Source organism: Chanodichthys erythropterus, chromosome 17, assembly GCF_024489055.1.
Source record: "Chanodichthys erythropterus isolate Z2021 chromosome 17, ASM2448905v1, whole genome shotgun sequence".
Taxonomy (NCBI): Eukaryota; Metazoa; Chordata; class Actinopteri; order Cypriniformes; family Xenocyprididae; genus Chanodichthys; species Chanodichthys erythropterus.
In genome coordinates this window covers 29636446-29653364 of record NC_090237.1, presented here as the reverse complement: position 1 = coordinate 29653364, position 16919 = coordinate 29636446, and positions in this window count along the sequence as shown.

The following is a 16919-nucleotide window of genomic DNA, read 5'->3' as shown; positions in this document are numbered from 1 at the left end:
CTATAATTATTTTATTCAATTTGACTGGGTTTCTAACACCAGTGTGAATGTAATGTGGCGACACTATCACAACTAAAAAGAGGTTTCAATCCACTTTAAAGTACAAAGTCAATGCAACTTATATCTGTTTACCTGTATGTTGTAACGAAATGTAGCGGTTATTAATCAATTTATGGATGAAATATGAATATAATAATTCATAAGGTTATGAATAAATTATGATTCATATATCGACCCAATGGGGAATTAAACATATATTGTGAATCAATTACAACGAATTATAATCAATTACATATATGATTAGTTCTGGTTTAATAATTATTTAGAGAAACTGCTCGTTTGTCCAGCAAACTAAGTCCCTCACAGAATATTATAAACGGAGTTATTCTCTGGCCATGAAAATAACTAAAGCATAAAGCGATCGAAAAAAACGTTAAAGTGACCTGGGTTTTCCGCTGAAAGAACAAACAGAACAATCGAGCATGAATAACGTTTTAATATATGCAAACTACGAATACAGAGGTTATACATCTAAATATATATACAAGAAAATACACACCTATGTACAAGAATAGAAGTAGAGAAGGAAAGAGAGAGAAGGCAAGTAGCAAACTCACAACCAGTCCTAAGCCAGCACGGAAATCAGTTTCATCATCTAAGATTGAGAAACGGCAGTATACTTGCATTGGTTGCGTGTGTCGAATTTCAGGTTAGCGCTGGTGCAGTTCGTTGGCTTCCTCCGTTCAGCGGGAAGGTTTGAACTGAGGACGAGAGTGAGTTTCGCTGGAAGATGGCGATCCCGAAGCTGAGCGCGGTGGCAGCGCGTGGTCACCGGAGGGGTCCGGGAAAAACGTGCACGAGATGCTCGTGAGACAATCGGGAGAGAACACACAAGAAATTGTGCGTCTTTGCTTTTATGACAGATAAGCCGACACACCTCCTTGAGGTGGGGTAGCCAATAACATGGGTGCAAAGTTGGCGGGAAAGCTTTTCCTTTGTTTGGCCTCACGACTTAATCTGCATGATTTATGACTCTCAGATCAGATCTCCAAATGGAGTGCGTTCTTCACAGTATCATTAAACACATAGAAAAATGCATTTATCAGCGGTGTGACATATCTCAGTGAATAGCTCGTGTCCGGAGCTTTACGGAGAGACCAAACTCGATAGGTCAGAAAGGCATAGGAGAGAAGTTATGGTTTACAGACAAAATTATATCGTTAAAATGCACACTAGCACAAATACACTCATTTAAACACTAGGAAACATGCATAGGCCCTAGAAATATATGAAATATATATTTCAGCATAGTGGTAGTTTACAAATACAGTTCAAAATGTATGATTGTGTGTTTCTGTGTCTGTCTGTGTGTGTGTTTTTGTGTGTCCCTGTGTGTGTGGGGTGTTGGAATGTGGATCTGGTCAGTCTCTGGGGGGGTTTTACAACCCAGTCCAGCATGCTAAAAGCGTTCTGAACATTCCAAAGTTTATTGATTATCCTGATACGTGTGCATACGCTACAGATTCCCCCTTTCGGCCAACGAAGTTCCTGTGCGGACTTCGTTGGACGGTAACCAAGTTCGATGGCACATGGATCCGGATGGTCACGCAGCAGGTGGTTCCTACTGGTCCTTGAGGGAGGGCAGATAAGCCCTTGTTCATGGACTCTTGCATCCCTTTGATCCCTTGGGATAGGATGAAGGCCAGGGCGAGTGCGTACTTGATTGCCATGGAGAGGCAACGGATTGTGTTGGCAGCAGTCCAAGCTCGGGCTCTAGGTGAGCTGGTCAGGACAGGCAGTCGTGAGAGTGCTTGGAGGGCTGCATCAATAGGAGTACTGTCACTTAGCTGGGACCCCCCTTTGTCAATCCTCAGTTCCATTCCTGGATCTAAGGTGTGATTGTGATCCCTGGGGGAAGATGGGATTTCCAGTTCTGACTGGTCCTCTTTGCTTGAGAGACAGTGCACTGCCAGATGGCTGTGATAAAGGATGGAACTCAGGGGTAAATGGATCCTCTTACTTGGATTGGGCAGGCTGACACGAGTGGTGGTGTCGTGCTGATTGTAGATTAGGATGGCTGCATGAGTGGGGGTGTGGATGAGCAGTCGATCACCCACAGTCTCGGCTTGTGTTCCGATAACTGGGGTGCGAGGCTTGGCCGGGCAGCGTGTGTCGCTGGTCATGGGCTGCAACCGGCCCATTCCTTCAGTGTGGTTTCTGAGGAAGAGCTGGTTTGGGCAGAAGTACTGAAAGTCTTTGGTGAAACTACACCTGCGAAAGTGGGGAGCCGGGCACAGCCGTGGGTTGCTGTTGTGGTAGGCTACCGCAACTGAGGTGTGTTTCTTGGCATGGGTGTTACGTTGCCGCCACCTGACATTGACCGTGTCTTTGGGTCTGCCAGTAGCAAAGTCCAGCACAGTTTGTGTAGGATACTGAGGAATCCTATTCATAGCCACTCTGTCCATAGAGAAGCTAATTTCTCGCAGCAGGTCTGTCAACAGAGCTATAACCAGCTGATTTTGGGCAAAGTCATTCTGGAGGACTGTAAACAGTTGCTTCCTTGAGTTCGCAGTTTGGATCAGCAGGAAACTGTGAGTGCGGAGAACCACCGCAATACCTTTCCAGGATTTGCAGGTGGTTTGCAGGGTTTGGCTCTGTGTTGCGAGTTGCTTTCTCAGTTGTAGGCGGAGCTTGTTGTGATGCTGATGAGGGGAGCAGGCTGTGATGAGACTCAAGTCTCCTGGTTGGTACAGATGCAACGGCAGTGGCACCTGCCGTGCCATCAGTAGTTCTGTGGGGAACACCTGAGTTGACTCCTGTATGGTGTCTGTGATGGCCATGAGCATCAGATGAGGTTTTACAGTCCAGTCTTTCTGGTCGACTGACCGTGGAAACGTGACTCCTCTGTGTTGCAGTGGAGCTCTGTAGTTTGGGTTTACAGTTTGGACTTGACAGCAAACCTGACATTCTCTGACATACTTTGCCACATCTTTCTGCATGCTGGGCCAGTACGCCACTTGTTCCAAAGTCTCATAAATAGTTCTGGTGCCATGGTGTTTGGCACATGGTGTGTCGTGGGTGTATATCAGTTCACCCCCTTTTGGCCCTGTGGCAGTACAAGCTTTGGCGCTGTGAAGACATCAGGGACATATTTTAGAAAGTTCACTCCCACACGCAGCATGTGGTCGGTCATGGGACCAGGTGCCGTGAACGGGAGGTTGGAGGGGTATGAGTGGTGGTACAAAACATTTTGCATGGAAGTGTTGGCAAGTTTGGTTGTCAGTGGCAGTGGCAGTGAGGCGGGAAATGTTGCAGGAACAGTCCGCTGGCTGCGGGTTGTTGTTGCCACACTAAGGGTGGGTGAATGGGGTGGGTGTGACCATAGCTTGTCATGCAGGGTGCCAGTCTTGGCAAGGGCATTAATTTGGTCGTTCACGCCTTTGTCACGCCCTGGTTGCTTTAAGCATCTTTTCACCTTTTCCCAGTAAACGATCATGTCGTGTGCTTGGGTGAGGTGATCATGTGTCTGGAACATGTGTTGATGTTTCACCTGCTTGTTGCATTCAGTCTTGAAACCAGTTTGTTTCCAGCCCAGAAGATGGCATGTGAAACAAGGTCTGGCAAAGTGTGAGTCTGTGCACATGAGTTCCCTGATGTTATGAGCTGAGGAGACGTGAAGGGTTTTGAGGGTAGCTGCTGCTTCACCATATTGACATGACTGGGGACCCCACCTGCTGTTCTGTGGTTGGCAGGGTTGGTTTCTTAACCATCGTACCCCTGCATTTGCCTGTGGGATGCCCTCATGGTTGTAGGAACGTCCATCGACGTAGGCCGTGGGCATTCCTTGGCACGCATTCTCTTTGAGGTATCTGTGACAGGCTGGTCGCTGTTGTTGGGGTACCAGTATCTGAAGTGTCAACGCTGGTGTGCTGTTATAGCAGTTTTGACAGGCAGCTGAATCTCCGCTCCATGCAGACTTGTGCTTTCTGGCACGTTGTGGCAGTGGCACCTGCTGGTTCAGCCTCCTGAAGTCGCTGGTGGGTCGCCACTTGCTGTCTGGTTTGACAATGGACCAGGTAGGGGCTGAATAGGTGCTGTTGCATGGGCAGATAACACCTTTTCCTTCTGTTGAATGAACAACCTCCTGTACTGGTTCATGTGGGGCGATGTGACCTCCGTACTGCCTGATTAAGGTGGGAGGAGCATTTGGGTGTGTTGCACTATGCACTGTGTGAACTTTAGTGAGACCACAGCATAAAAGGTCTTTGTCAAATGTCACTTTGAGTTTGTGCAAGACGTTTCTGAGTTTTTGACAGTCTGCATCATTCTTTAGCGCACTTGCATCTTTCTGGATCTGTTGGCCTTTAGGCTCAAACCTTGGGAAGGGCTCCTCTGTTGTGGTGTTAGCTGTCAGGTTGGCTGTCAGAGGTGCAGCGCTTTCCTGAGTTTCCCAGGCAGGCTGGTTAGCGACTGTGGGTACTGCAAGGTGTTTGTCCTCCATCAGCTCCGTTCTGTGCACCTGTTCTGTGGGTACCAGTTTGATGGAAGTGATGGAGATGCTCTTGAAGGATGCTGTGGAACTTGTGTTGCTTAAGCTTCCTTCTGGGACCATGGCAGCTGGTATTAAGTTAATGACTGTTAACTTGCGTTCAAAGTCATAGGGGCCGTGGTCCATTATCCATTCTAGATGGTGGGCTTTGGGAATGCTGATGTCTGTGACCATGCATTCGTTGAGCCAGCTGTGAACTCCGTAGGGTGACACTTCAGTTAGCGGTGTGGCTTTTAGAGCAAGTCCAAGTTCCACGCCTTCAGGTGACAGTGTGAAGGAGCCCAGCATGTGGCTTAGGGTTTGACCACATTGCCTGTTGAGCCAAACAGCACCCCCTTTGGTGTAAGGTGGTACTACAATTTCCTGTATGTTGATCCAAACAGCACCCCCTTTGGTGTAAGGTGGTACTACAGGTTCCTGTATGTTGATCAGGATGCAGACCTGTTGGATAGTCTGGCCTGACAGGAAGTTGGCAATGTTGACAGGAACAACAGGAAGCTGTACAGTCATAGGGGCCCACAACAACTCACTTGCACTGTCCGTGTGAGCATTAGAGTGCCTCAGGAGGTCTGGAAGGACCAGGAAGTGATGGGTAAAATGCCGGTTGTTCCATTTGAAGTTCAAAATGCAGATGTCCTTGACAGTCATCATGGTTGGCAGACGAAAGTCTAGTGGAAAGTGTGTTTGCTTGTTGACAAATGGGAGGTCCGGTGTTCCTTCACTGAGAGCACTTAACGGCGTGTGGTTGAAGGCTGAGTTGTCTGCCCACAGTGTGAGAATAATGTCTGTTGTAGTTACATCATTCAGCTGTGAGTCTGTCGTGACCTTGGAGCAGAGAGAGTTCCAGTCTATGGTGAGTTGAAGTACGCCGGGTGGCGAACTTGAACTGTGTTCTGAGCCGGGGTTCCCGCGGTTAGCTGGGAGATTTCCCGCGACCTCTGTGACCTGACCGTCTGGCTCAGGTGGTCTGGGTGACTGGGAAGGCAGAAGTTCACACACTTGAGCCCAGATTTTCAGCGGTCTGGCGTTCAATAAGGGCTCAAAACAGTCTAGCAGGTCTTTGTGAGTGGAACAGAGAAACGTGTCCATTTGCGCTACGCACACAGGAGGTACCAGGCTCACTCGACCAATGGTGTGGTGCGTGGGAGCTGTGTGTTCAAGGTGGACCTCATTTGGACTGTGCGACTGCACATTCAGCTCACATCTTTGTGACTTGAGAGTCTGATTTTGTCTTTCAGCTTCATTTCTCAGTCTTTCAAAAAGGTAAGGACAGGTTTCTGGACAGTGATCGGAGTCTGGGTAACTGGTTGGAATTTCTACAGTCTTTTTAGACGCAGTTCTCTGCTTGGCTTGAGCTTCGTCGACCAAGTCTCGCGGCTGCTGAATAGACATGCTGCTTGAGCAGGCCAAGGCTGCCAGATGATCACTCACCGCAGGGTGCAGCTCTCGGAGAAGCAGAGGGTTGAAGATGAAATCTTCCTCCGTTGCTGGCTGGTTACGTGCTCCGTAGTACCCTCTTTGCATTCGGCTGTAGAAAGTGTATGGGTTATTCAGTCTGCCCCGTTTTAGGTCCATGGCAGCAGGGAGCCCTTGATCTGATGCAGGGTCAGAAAGCTTTTGGATCAGAACCTGTCGCAGGTGCTGGCAGTTGGATGTGACAGCTGCTGGCGAAGGTTCTTGGCCGTTGGACGTTTTGGGCAGTGGACTTTTAACCCCATTTGGAATTAGGGCTTCTTGACTGGTTAGGGGAAACTCGGTGATGTGTGTTTCCCCTCCCATGCCACTTTTCAGTACTCTGTAACCAGTGTCAAGTTCATTCACATAGTCTCTTTGTTGTTTCGGAGCCATAACTCCTTTCTGGGCCTGTTTGAGATGATTTTCACAGGTCAGGGCTTTAGTGTGTCTGTCTTTCAGTGTAGTCTCTGCTTTGGCTAGGGGAGCTTCGCTGTGTTGGAGTTTTCCAGTCAGTTTTCTACGCTCCACCTCCAGGTGGAGCTCTGCAAGGGCTTTTTGAAGTCTTTGCAGCTCCTCCTGCAGCTCGGGTTTGGATTCGTCCGCTGTCCAACGCTGGTCCTGGGTCTCGACGAGTCGCTGATCGTGGTGACGATGAATCTGGGCCTGATTCCTCCGGGCGTCCTCCGCCTGGAGCTTGAGGTTGTGGGCGATGGCTCGGATGACTCTCGCCCACTCTTTGTAGCTCGGCATTGGATCGTGGGCCATTAGTCGATTCAGGTTGTCGTCCAGCTGCTCGTTGCTTAGGTGCTGGGGATCCACAGCGTCGTTGGGCAGGATTGTGCTGGTCAGGGAGCCCAACCCGGTCTTGAGTCCGTCCCCATGGGTGCTGGGGCTGGCTGCTCTGAACACGTTAGCTTGCTGTTGGCGAGAGAAAGACAGCACAAACAGAACCAATGCAAGCACGCGCAGGGCTAACGACTTATAATAATGCATGATTATATAATTCTTTGGTTTGGTTCCAGTTAACTGGTGCAGACAGTTAGTGGAATGTAGGCTAGACACTTAATTGTCGATAGCAAAAAGGACCACGCGGGTCAATTTGTGTGGGTGAGTGCCGGATTTGAATAAAGATTTTGACAGGCGGTAGCCCTAAGAGTCCTTTGATGACTCTCGCTGCTCGGTCGTCTATCTATTACTCGGTTTTCCGTGATGGCTCTCACAGGCTCTGCTTTTACATGAACTGAAAGAAACAAACACAGTAGAGAAGCAAAACAGAACAGGGTGGCTGCAATTAAAAGAGAAATAGAGCAGTAAACAAATAGAAAGGAATAAAAATAGAATAGCAATAAACTAAAACAGAAGGGCTAGAGGGGAGAAGTGAAACTTAAACTTCCTATTCCAGCTGGGTTTATGACGGTGTCAGGCGAGTGCACTGTTGCGTCATAAAACCTAGAGGGATGGTATGGATCGAGAGCATAAGGGTTGGCCCGCACCTGAGTAATTGAAGAATATGTAATATTCTGTGGCTTTCAATTAGGTGAAATGACTGTATGTCACTAATTTAGGCCTGGGTGAATTGTGGGTGCTCAGATAAGAACTCAATGGCAGGCAACCTTTCCTCGACGTTCAAACACTCTACTGCGGTGTCCGTGGCCACCTGTCCCCTTTGTACCACGGTGCAACCTCTCAAACAGGGAACACCAGTACAATTGCGCACTTCGGTAAGGTATTTGCGCCAACGGCCCGAGTGACCAGTCAAAATTGAGTTTTCCCTGAACTCAGAGTCTGTCCCCTTTACGGGCAGTTACTCCAAACGGGCGGTTCTGTCGTGCAGAAGCCTGAGCAGGGAAATTAAACAAAATTGCCGCTTGTTGTCACCCCGGGTCTCGTTGCCTCCCTGTACCTGATACACAACTCGCTGATGTCCTTGCGTGTTGCCCGTGATACGAGGTCAGAATGTCCACGATTCACACACGGTTAGTGTAAGAAGCGCCAGGCCAGGCAGCTCCACTCACTGGAACTCACTGGGGCGACTGTCAACTCACCACCCGGCGGTGAAGGGCCTTCTCTGCAAGTGCACAAACAGTCAGGTAAACACGACTTAATTGTAAATTTAAATCTCAATTTAAATCTTGTTTAAATAGAATTTAAATAATTAAGTGTGTAGGATAAAAGAGTAGGGGTCTAAAATGAACTAGCTAGAAGCAGAACAAAAGTAAAAATAACATAAAACAAAAACAAATCAGATGCACTTGATTCAAATTTGAATTAAACTCTGTTCAATTAAATTTAAATGAGTGCACAGAATAACAGAATGGGAGAAAGAAAGGAGAAAGCCTTCCCTATTTGCAGGTTCCCTAAAGAGAATTGCTTGTTGATGAGCAAAATGCCAACTGATTGACACTACTTAATTTTAAAATTCAATTAAATGTTATTTAATTAAATTCAAAAATAAGTGTATGAAATAAGGGAGGCTTGGGTGTGCGTGAATATTATTGCCAGCCAATAACACACAGGACCCAGAACTAAGAGTGAATAAAATAAAACATTAAGTAATAAAGGGAATGAATTTCCAAAGTAAACTAAAGAAATAACTTGAGAGAGAGAAAAGACAAAAAGGGAATGGATGAAATAACACAAAGTGGAATAAAAATAAAATAAATAAACTGAAATAAAATAAAATAAAGTAGATCTGTGAATACAGGAAAAAGAATACAAGGGAAAAGAGAATTGACTTATCTGACAGTGTCCACCAGGGGCGCACTCTCAGAAAGTGAATTCCCTTGTTGGAAGGGAAACAATTTAAATTAAAAATTTAAACGTGTTTAAATTAAATTTAAATCAGTAAACCACATTCCAACAATGATTGGAAAGCATAACCACCAAAAGCAAATTACTTTTACAACTCCCCGCAGTATAGAGAAGCAAAAGATAACTTGGAGATAATTTCAGTTCAAAGTATGGAGCGGCTTTAACTCAGAACGTCCACGCGGTGGCGTCACTGAGTCCACACAACCAATAAGTAGGGAGGGGTGGCACACCTGAGCAGACTGCCCTCTGGCGTCTGGTCAGAGTTACTGCATCCCCTTTCTTTAATTCGTGATACAAAAACGAGCGCGCTTGTGGGTTTCTGACCCTTACGCTGTTTTAACTGCACGGTCACGATTACAACTATAGAACCTCAGCGGATTCTTTCATAAATATATGTGTACCGTTTTACTCACGGGTACACAACTCTGGGAATCAGTCCCTTTGGTGCAAACTTTAATGCACGCGAATATGTAACTTTTGCGGGATTGCTTCGCCGCTGTTACTAATCAACATTGGATCAGAATGCTGATACGAGCTCCAAATTATTACACATCAATCGATAAACCAGACGGACTGCTTTTCCGATTAGATCTGTAACGGGGATCACGTGGTTTTGGGTAGCTAGTCCAAACGACGTAACCCAGGAGCAAACCGGCTATTGTGAATTTTTGGACGACACAAGAAATTCAGATTCAATAGCGGGTAAATATAATGAGGCCTCGAAAGAGTGATCGCAGGAATCTCGCCACGACCCTCTAAACTCGCTGAACACGATTCAATTCGTTTATTCAAGCGGAAATTAATATTCAAAACTGTAACTTACTGCAAAGATTGTCGTCCTTCACAGATACGAGCTTGAGATATCAATGGACTGCAGTGTATTTCACGGTCAACCAAGGCTATGCCTGCAGTGTTTCTAGACACAAACAGCAGCTTGTTAACGGTGCGTAGTGAGGACCCGTGCGTCTTCTCACTGAATAAAGCGCGCATGTAAGTTAAATCATACAAAATTATTCTACATTGCTCTTTTACCGAAAACCAAGTTTAAAACGTTGCCCGCGAATCCTCCACCAAATAATATATGTAACGAAATGTAGCGGTTATTAATCAATTTATGGATGAAATATGAATATAATAATTCATAAGGTTATGAATAAATTATGATTCATATATCGACCCAATGGGGAATTAAACATATATTGTGAATCAATTACAACGAATTATAATCAATTACATATATGATTAGTTCTGGTTTAATAATTATTTAGAGAAACTGCTCGTTTGTCCAGCAAACTAAGTCCCTCACAGAATATTATAAACGGAGTTATTCTCTGGCCATGAAAATAACTAAAGCATAAAGCGATCGAAAAAAACGTTAAAGTGACCTGGGTTTTCCGCTGAAAGAACAAACAGAACAATCGAGCATGAATAACGTTTTAATATATGCAAACTACGAATACAGAGGTTATACATCTAAATATATATACAAGAAAATACACACCTATGTACAAGAATAGAAGTAGAGAAGGAAAGAGAGAGAAGGCAAGTAGCAAACTCACAACCAGTCCTAAGCCAGCACGGAAATCAGTTTCATCATCTAAGATTGAGAAACGGCAGTATACTTGCATTGGTTGCGTGTGTCGAATTTCAGGTTAGCGCTGGTGCAGTTCGTTGGCTTCCTCCGTTCAGCGGGAAGGTTTGAACTGAGGACGAGAGTGAGTTTCGCTGGAAGATGGCGATCCCGAAGCTGAGCGCGGTGGCAGCGCGTGGTCACCGGAGGGGTCCGGGAAAAACGTGCACGAGATGCTCGTGAGACAATCGGGAGAGAACACACAAGAAATTGTGCGTCTTTGCTTTTATGACAGATAAGCCGACACACCTCCTTGAGGTGGGGTAGCCAATAACATGGGTGCAAAGTTGGCGGGAAAGCTTTTCCTTTGTTTGGCCTCACGACTTAATCTGCATGATTTATGACTCTCAGATCAGATCTCCAAATGGAGTGCGTTCTTCACAGTATCATTAAACACATAGAAAAATGCATTTATCAGCGGTGTGACATATCTCAGTGAATAGCTCGTGTCCGGAGCTTTACGGAGAGACCAAACTCGATAGGTCAGAAAGGCATAGGAGAGAAGTTATGGTTTACAGACAAAATTATATCGTTAAAATGCACACTAGCACAAATACACTCATTTAAACACTAGGAAACATGCATAGGCCCTAGAAATATATGAAATATATATTTCAGCATAGTGGTAGTTTACAAATACAGTTCAAAATGTATGATTGTGTGTTTCTGTGTCTGTCTGTGTGTGTGTTTTTGTGTGTCCCTGTGTGTGTGGGGTGTTGGAATGTGGATCTGGTCAGTCTCTGGGGGGGTTTTACAACCCAGTCCAGCATGCTAAAAGCGTTCTGAACATTCCAAAGTTTATTGATTATCCTGATACGTGTGCATACGCTACAGATTCCCCCTTTCGGCCAACGAAGTTCCTGTGCGGACTTCGTTGGACGGTAACCAAGTTCGATGGCACATGGATCCGGATGGTCACGCAGCAGGTGGTTCCTACTGGTCCTTGAGGGAGGGCAGATAAGCCCTTGTTCATGGACTCTTGCATCCCTTTGATCCCTTGGGATAGGATGAAGGCCAGGGCGAGTGCGTACTTGATTGCCATGGAGAGGCAACGGATTGTGTTGGCAGCAGTCCAAGCTCGGGCTCTAGGTGAGCTGGTCAGGACAGGCAGTCGTGAGAGTGCTTGGAGGGCTGCATCAATAGGAGTACTGTCACTTAGCTGGGACCCCCCTTTGTCAATCCTCAGTTCCATTCCTGGATCTAAGGTGTGATTGTGATCCCTGGGGGAAGATGGGATTTCCAGTTCTGACTGGTCCTCTTTGCTTGAGAGACAGTGCACTGCCAGATGGCTGTGATAAAGGATGGAACTCAGGGGTAAATGGATCCTCTTACTTGGATTGGGCAGGCTGACACGAGTGGTGGTGTCGTGCTGATTGTAGATTAGGATGGCTGCATGAGTGGGGGTGTGGATGAGCAGTCGATCACCCACAGTCTCGGCTTGTGTTCCGATAACTGGGGTGCGAGGCTTGGCCGGGCAGCGTGTGTCGCTGGTCATGGGCTGCAACCGGCCCATTCCTTCAGTGTGGTTTCTGAGGAAGAGCTGGTTTGGGCAGAAGTACTGAAAGTCTTTGGTGAAACTACACCTGCGAAAGTGGGGAGCCGGGCACAGCCGTGGGTTGCTGTTGTGGTAGGCTACCGCAACTGAGGTGTGTTTCTTGGCATGGGTGTTACGTTGCCGCCACCTGACATTGACCGTGTCTTTGGGTCTGCCAGTAGCAAAGTCCAGCACAGTTTGTGTAGGATACTGAGGAATCCTATTCATAGCCACTCTGTCCATAGAGAAGCTAATTTCTCGCAGCAGGTCTGTCAACAGAGCTATAACCAGCTGATTTTGGGCAAAGTCATTCTGGAGGACTGTAAACAGTTGCTTCCTTGAGTTCGCAGTTTGGATCAGCAGGAAACTGTGAGTGCGGAGAACCACCGCAATACCTTTCCAGGATTTGCAGGTGGTTTGCAGGGTTTGGCTCTGTGTTGCGAGTTGCTTTCTCAGTTGTAGGCGGAGCTTGTTGTGATGCTGATGAGGGGAGCAGGCTGTGATGAGACTCAAGTCTCCTGGTTGGTACAGATGCAACGGCAGTGGCACCTGCCGTGCCATCAGTAGTTCTGTGGGGAACACCTGAGTTGACTCCTGTATGGTGTCTGTGATGGCCATGAGCATCAGATGAGGTTTTACAGTCCAGTCTTTCTGGTCGACTGACCGTGGAAACGTGACTCCTCTGTGTTGCAGTGGAGCTCTGTAGTTTGGGTTTACAGTTTGGACTTGACAGCAAACCTGACATTCTCTGACATACTTTGCCACATCTTTCTGCATGCTGGGCCAGTACGCCACTTGTTCCAAAGTCTCATAAATAGTTCTGGTGCCATGGTGTTTGGCACATGGTGTGTCGTGGGTGTATATCAGTTCACCCCCCTTTTGGCCCTGTGGCAGTACAAGCTTTGGCGCTGTGAAGACATCAGGGACATATTTTAGAAAGTTCACTCCCACACGCAGCATGTGGTCGGTCATGGGACCAGGTGCCGTGAACGGGAGGTTGGAGGGGTATGAGTGGTGGTACAAAACATTTTGCATGGAAGTGTTGGCAAGTTTGGTTGTCAGTGGCAGTGGCAGTGAGGCGGGAAATGTTGCAGGAACAGTCCGCTGGCTGCGGGTTGTTGTTGCCACACTAAGGGTGGGTGAATGGGGTGGGTGTGACCATAGCTTGTCATGCAGGGTGCCAGTCTTGGCAAGGGCATTAATTTGGTCGTTCACGCCTTTGTCACGCCCTGGTTGCTTTAAGCATCTTTTCACCTTTTCCCAGTAAACGATCATGTCGTGTGCTTGGGTGAGGTGATCATGTGTCTGGAACATGTGTTGATGTTTCACCTGCTTGTTGCATTCAGTCTTGAAACCAGTTTGTTTCCAGCCCAGAAGATGGCATGTGAAACAAGGTCTGGCAAAGTGTGAGTCTGTGCACATGAGTTCCCTGATGTTATGAGCTGAGGAGACGTGAAGGGTTTTGAGGGTAGCTGCTGCTTCACCATATTGACATGACTGGGGACCCCACCTGCTGTTCTGTGGTTGGCAGGGTTGGTTTCTTAACCATCGTACCCCTGCATTTGCCTGTGGGATGCCCTCATGGTTGTAGGAACGTCCATCGACGTAGGCCGTGGGCATTCCTTGGCACGCATTCTCTTTGAGGTATCTGTGACAGGCTGGTCGCTGTTGTTGGGGTACCAGTATCTGAAGTGTCAACGCTGGTGTGCTGTTATAGCAGTTTTGACAGGCAGCTGAATCTCCGCTCCATGCAGACTTGTGCTTTCTGGCACGTTGTGGCAGTGGCACCTGCTGGTTCAGCCTCCTGAAGTCGCTGGTGGGTCGCCACTTGCTGTCTGGTTTGACAATGGACCAGGTAGGGGCTGAATAGGTGCTGTTGCATGGGCAGATAACACCTTTTCCTTCTGTTGAATGAACAACCTCCTGTACTGGTTCATGTGGGGCGATGTGACCTCCGTACTGCCTGATTAAGGTGGGAGGAGCATTTGGGTGTGTTGCACTATGCACTGTGTGAACTTTAGTGAGACCACAGCATAAAAGGTCTTTGTCAAATGTCACTTTGAGTTTGTGCAAGACGTTTCTGAGTTTTTGACAGTCTGCATCATTCTTTAGCGCACTTGCATCTTTCTGGATCTGTTGGCCTTTAGGCTCAAACCTTGGGAAGGGCTCCTCTGTTGTGGTGTTAGCTGTCAGGTTGGCTGTCAGAGGTGCAGCGCTTTCCTGAGTTTCCCAGGCAGGCTGGTTAGCGACTGTGGGTACTGCAAGGTGTTTGTCCTCCATCAGCTCCGTTCTGTGCACCTGTTCTGTGGGTACCAGTTTGATGGAAGTGATGGAGATGCTCTTGAAGGATGCTGTGGAACTTGTGTTGCTTAAGCTTCCTTCTGGGACCATGGCAGCTGGTATTAAGTTAATGACTGTTAACTTGCGTTCAAAGTCATAGGGGCCGTGGTCCATTATCCATTCTAGATGGTGGGCTTTGGGAATGCTGATGTCTGTGACCATGCATTCGTTGAGCCAGCTGTGAACTCCGTAGGGTGACACTTCAGTTAGCGGTGTGGCTTTTAGAGCAAGTCCAAGTTCCACGCCTTCAGGTGACAGTGTGAAGGAGCCCAGCATGTGGCTTAGGGTTTGACCACATTGCCTGTTGAGCCAAACAGCACCCCCTTTGGTGTAAGGTGGTACTACAATTTCCTGTATGTTGATCCAAACAGCACCCCCTTTGGTGTAAGGTGGTACTACAGGTTCCTGTATGTTGATCAGGATGCAGACCTGTTGGATAGTCTGGCCTGACAGGAAGTTGGCAATGTTGACAGGAACAACAGGAAGCTGTACAGTCATAGGGGCCCACAACAACTCACTTGCACTGTCCGTGTGAGCATTAGAGTGCCTCAGGAGGTCTGGAAGGACCAGGAAGTGATGGGTAAAATGCCGGTTGTTCCATTTGAAGTTCAAAATGCAGATGTCCTTGACAGTCATCATGGTTGGCAGACGAAAGTCTAGTGGAAAGTGTGTTTGCTTGTTGACAAATGGGAGGTCCGGTGTTCCTTCACTGAGAGCACTTAACGGCGTGTGGTTGAAGGCTGAGTTGTCTGCCCACAGTGTGAGAATAATGTCTGTTGTAGTTACATCATTCAGCTGTGAGTCTGTCGTGACCTTGGAGCAGAGAGAGTTCCAGTCTATGGTGAGTTGAAGTACGCCGGGTGGCGAACTTGAACTGTGTTCTGAGCCGGGGTTCCCGCGGTTAGCTGGGAGATTTCCCGCGACCTCTGTGACCTGACCGTCTGGCTCAGGTGGTCTGGGTGACTGGGAAGGCAGAAGTTCACACACTTGAGCCCAGATTTTCAGCGGTCTGGCGTTCAATAAGGGCTCAAAACAGTCTAGCAGGTCTTTGTGAGTGGAACAGAGAAACGTGTCCATTTGCGCTACGCACACAGGAGGTACCAGGCTCACTCGACCAATGGTGTGGTGCGTGGGAGCTGTGTGTTCAAGGTGGACCTCATTTGGACTGTGCGACTGCACATTCAGCTCACATCTTTGTGACTTGAGAGTCTGATTTTGTCTTTCAGCTTCATTTCTCAGTCTTTCAAAAAGGTAAGGACAGGTTTCTGGACAGTGATCGGAGTCTGGGTAACTGGTTGGAATTTCTACAGTCTTTTTAGACGCAGTTCTCTGCTTGGCTTGAGCTTCGTCGACCAAGTCTCGCGGCTGCTGAATAGACATGCTGCTTGAGCAGGCCAAGGCTGCCAGATGATCACTCACCGCAGGGTGCAGCTCTCGGAGAAGCAGAGGGTTGAAGATGAAATCTTCCTCCGTTGCTGGCTGGTTACGTGCTCCGTAGTACCCTCTTTGCATTCGGCTGTAGAAAGTGTATGGGTTATTCAGTCTGCCCCGTTTTAGGTCCATGGCAGCAGGGAGCCCTTGATCTGATGCAGGGTCAGAAAGCTTTTGGATCAGAACCTGTCGCAGGTGCTGGCAGTTGGATGTGACAGCTGCTGGCGAAGGTTCTTGGCCGTTGGACGTTTTGGGCAGTGGACTTTTAACCCCATTTGGAATTAGGGCTTCTTGACTGGTTAGGGGAAACTCGGTGATGTGTGTTTCCCCTCCCATGCCACTTTTCAGTACTCTGTAACCAGTGTCAAGTTCATTCACATAGTCTCTTTGTTGTTTCGGAGCCATAACTCCTTTCTGGGCCTGTTTGAGATGATTTTCACAGGTCAGGGCTTTAGTGTGTCTGTCTTTCAGTGTAGTCTCTGCTTTGGCTAGGGGAGCTTCGCTGTGTTGGAGTTTTCCAGTCAGTTTTCTACGCTCCACCTCCAGGTGGAGCTCTGCAAGGGCTTTTTGAAGTCTTTGCAGCTCCTCCTGCAGCTCGGGTTTGGATTCGTCCGCTGTCCAACGCTGGTCCTGGGTCTCGACGAGTCGCTGATCGTGGTGACGATGAATCTGGGCCTGATTCCTCCGGGCGTCCTCCGCCTGGAGCTTGAGGTTGTGGGCGATGGCTCGGATGACTCTCGCCCACTCTTTGTAGCTCGGCATTGGATCGTGGGCCATTAGTCGATTCAGGTTGTCGTCCAGCTGCTCGTTGCTTAGGTGCTGGGGATCCACAGCGTCGTTGGGCAGGATTGTGCTGGTCAGGGAGCCCAACCCGGTCTTGAGTCCGTCCCCATGGGTGCTGGGGCTGGCTGCTCTGAACACGTTAGCTTGCTGTTGGCGAGAGAAAGACAGCACAAACAGAACCAATGCAAGCACGCGCAGGGCTAACGACTTATAATAATGCATGATTATATAATTCTTTGGTTTGGTTCCAGTTAACTGGTGCAGACAGTTAGTGGAATGTAGGCTAGACACTTAATTGTCGATAGCAAAAAGGACCACGCGGGTCAATTTGTGTGGGTGAGTGCCGGATTTGAATAAAGATTTTGACAGGCGGTAGCCCTAAGAGT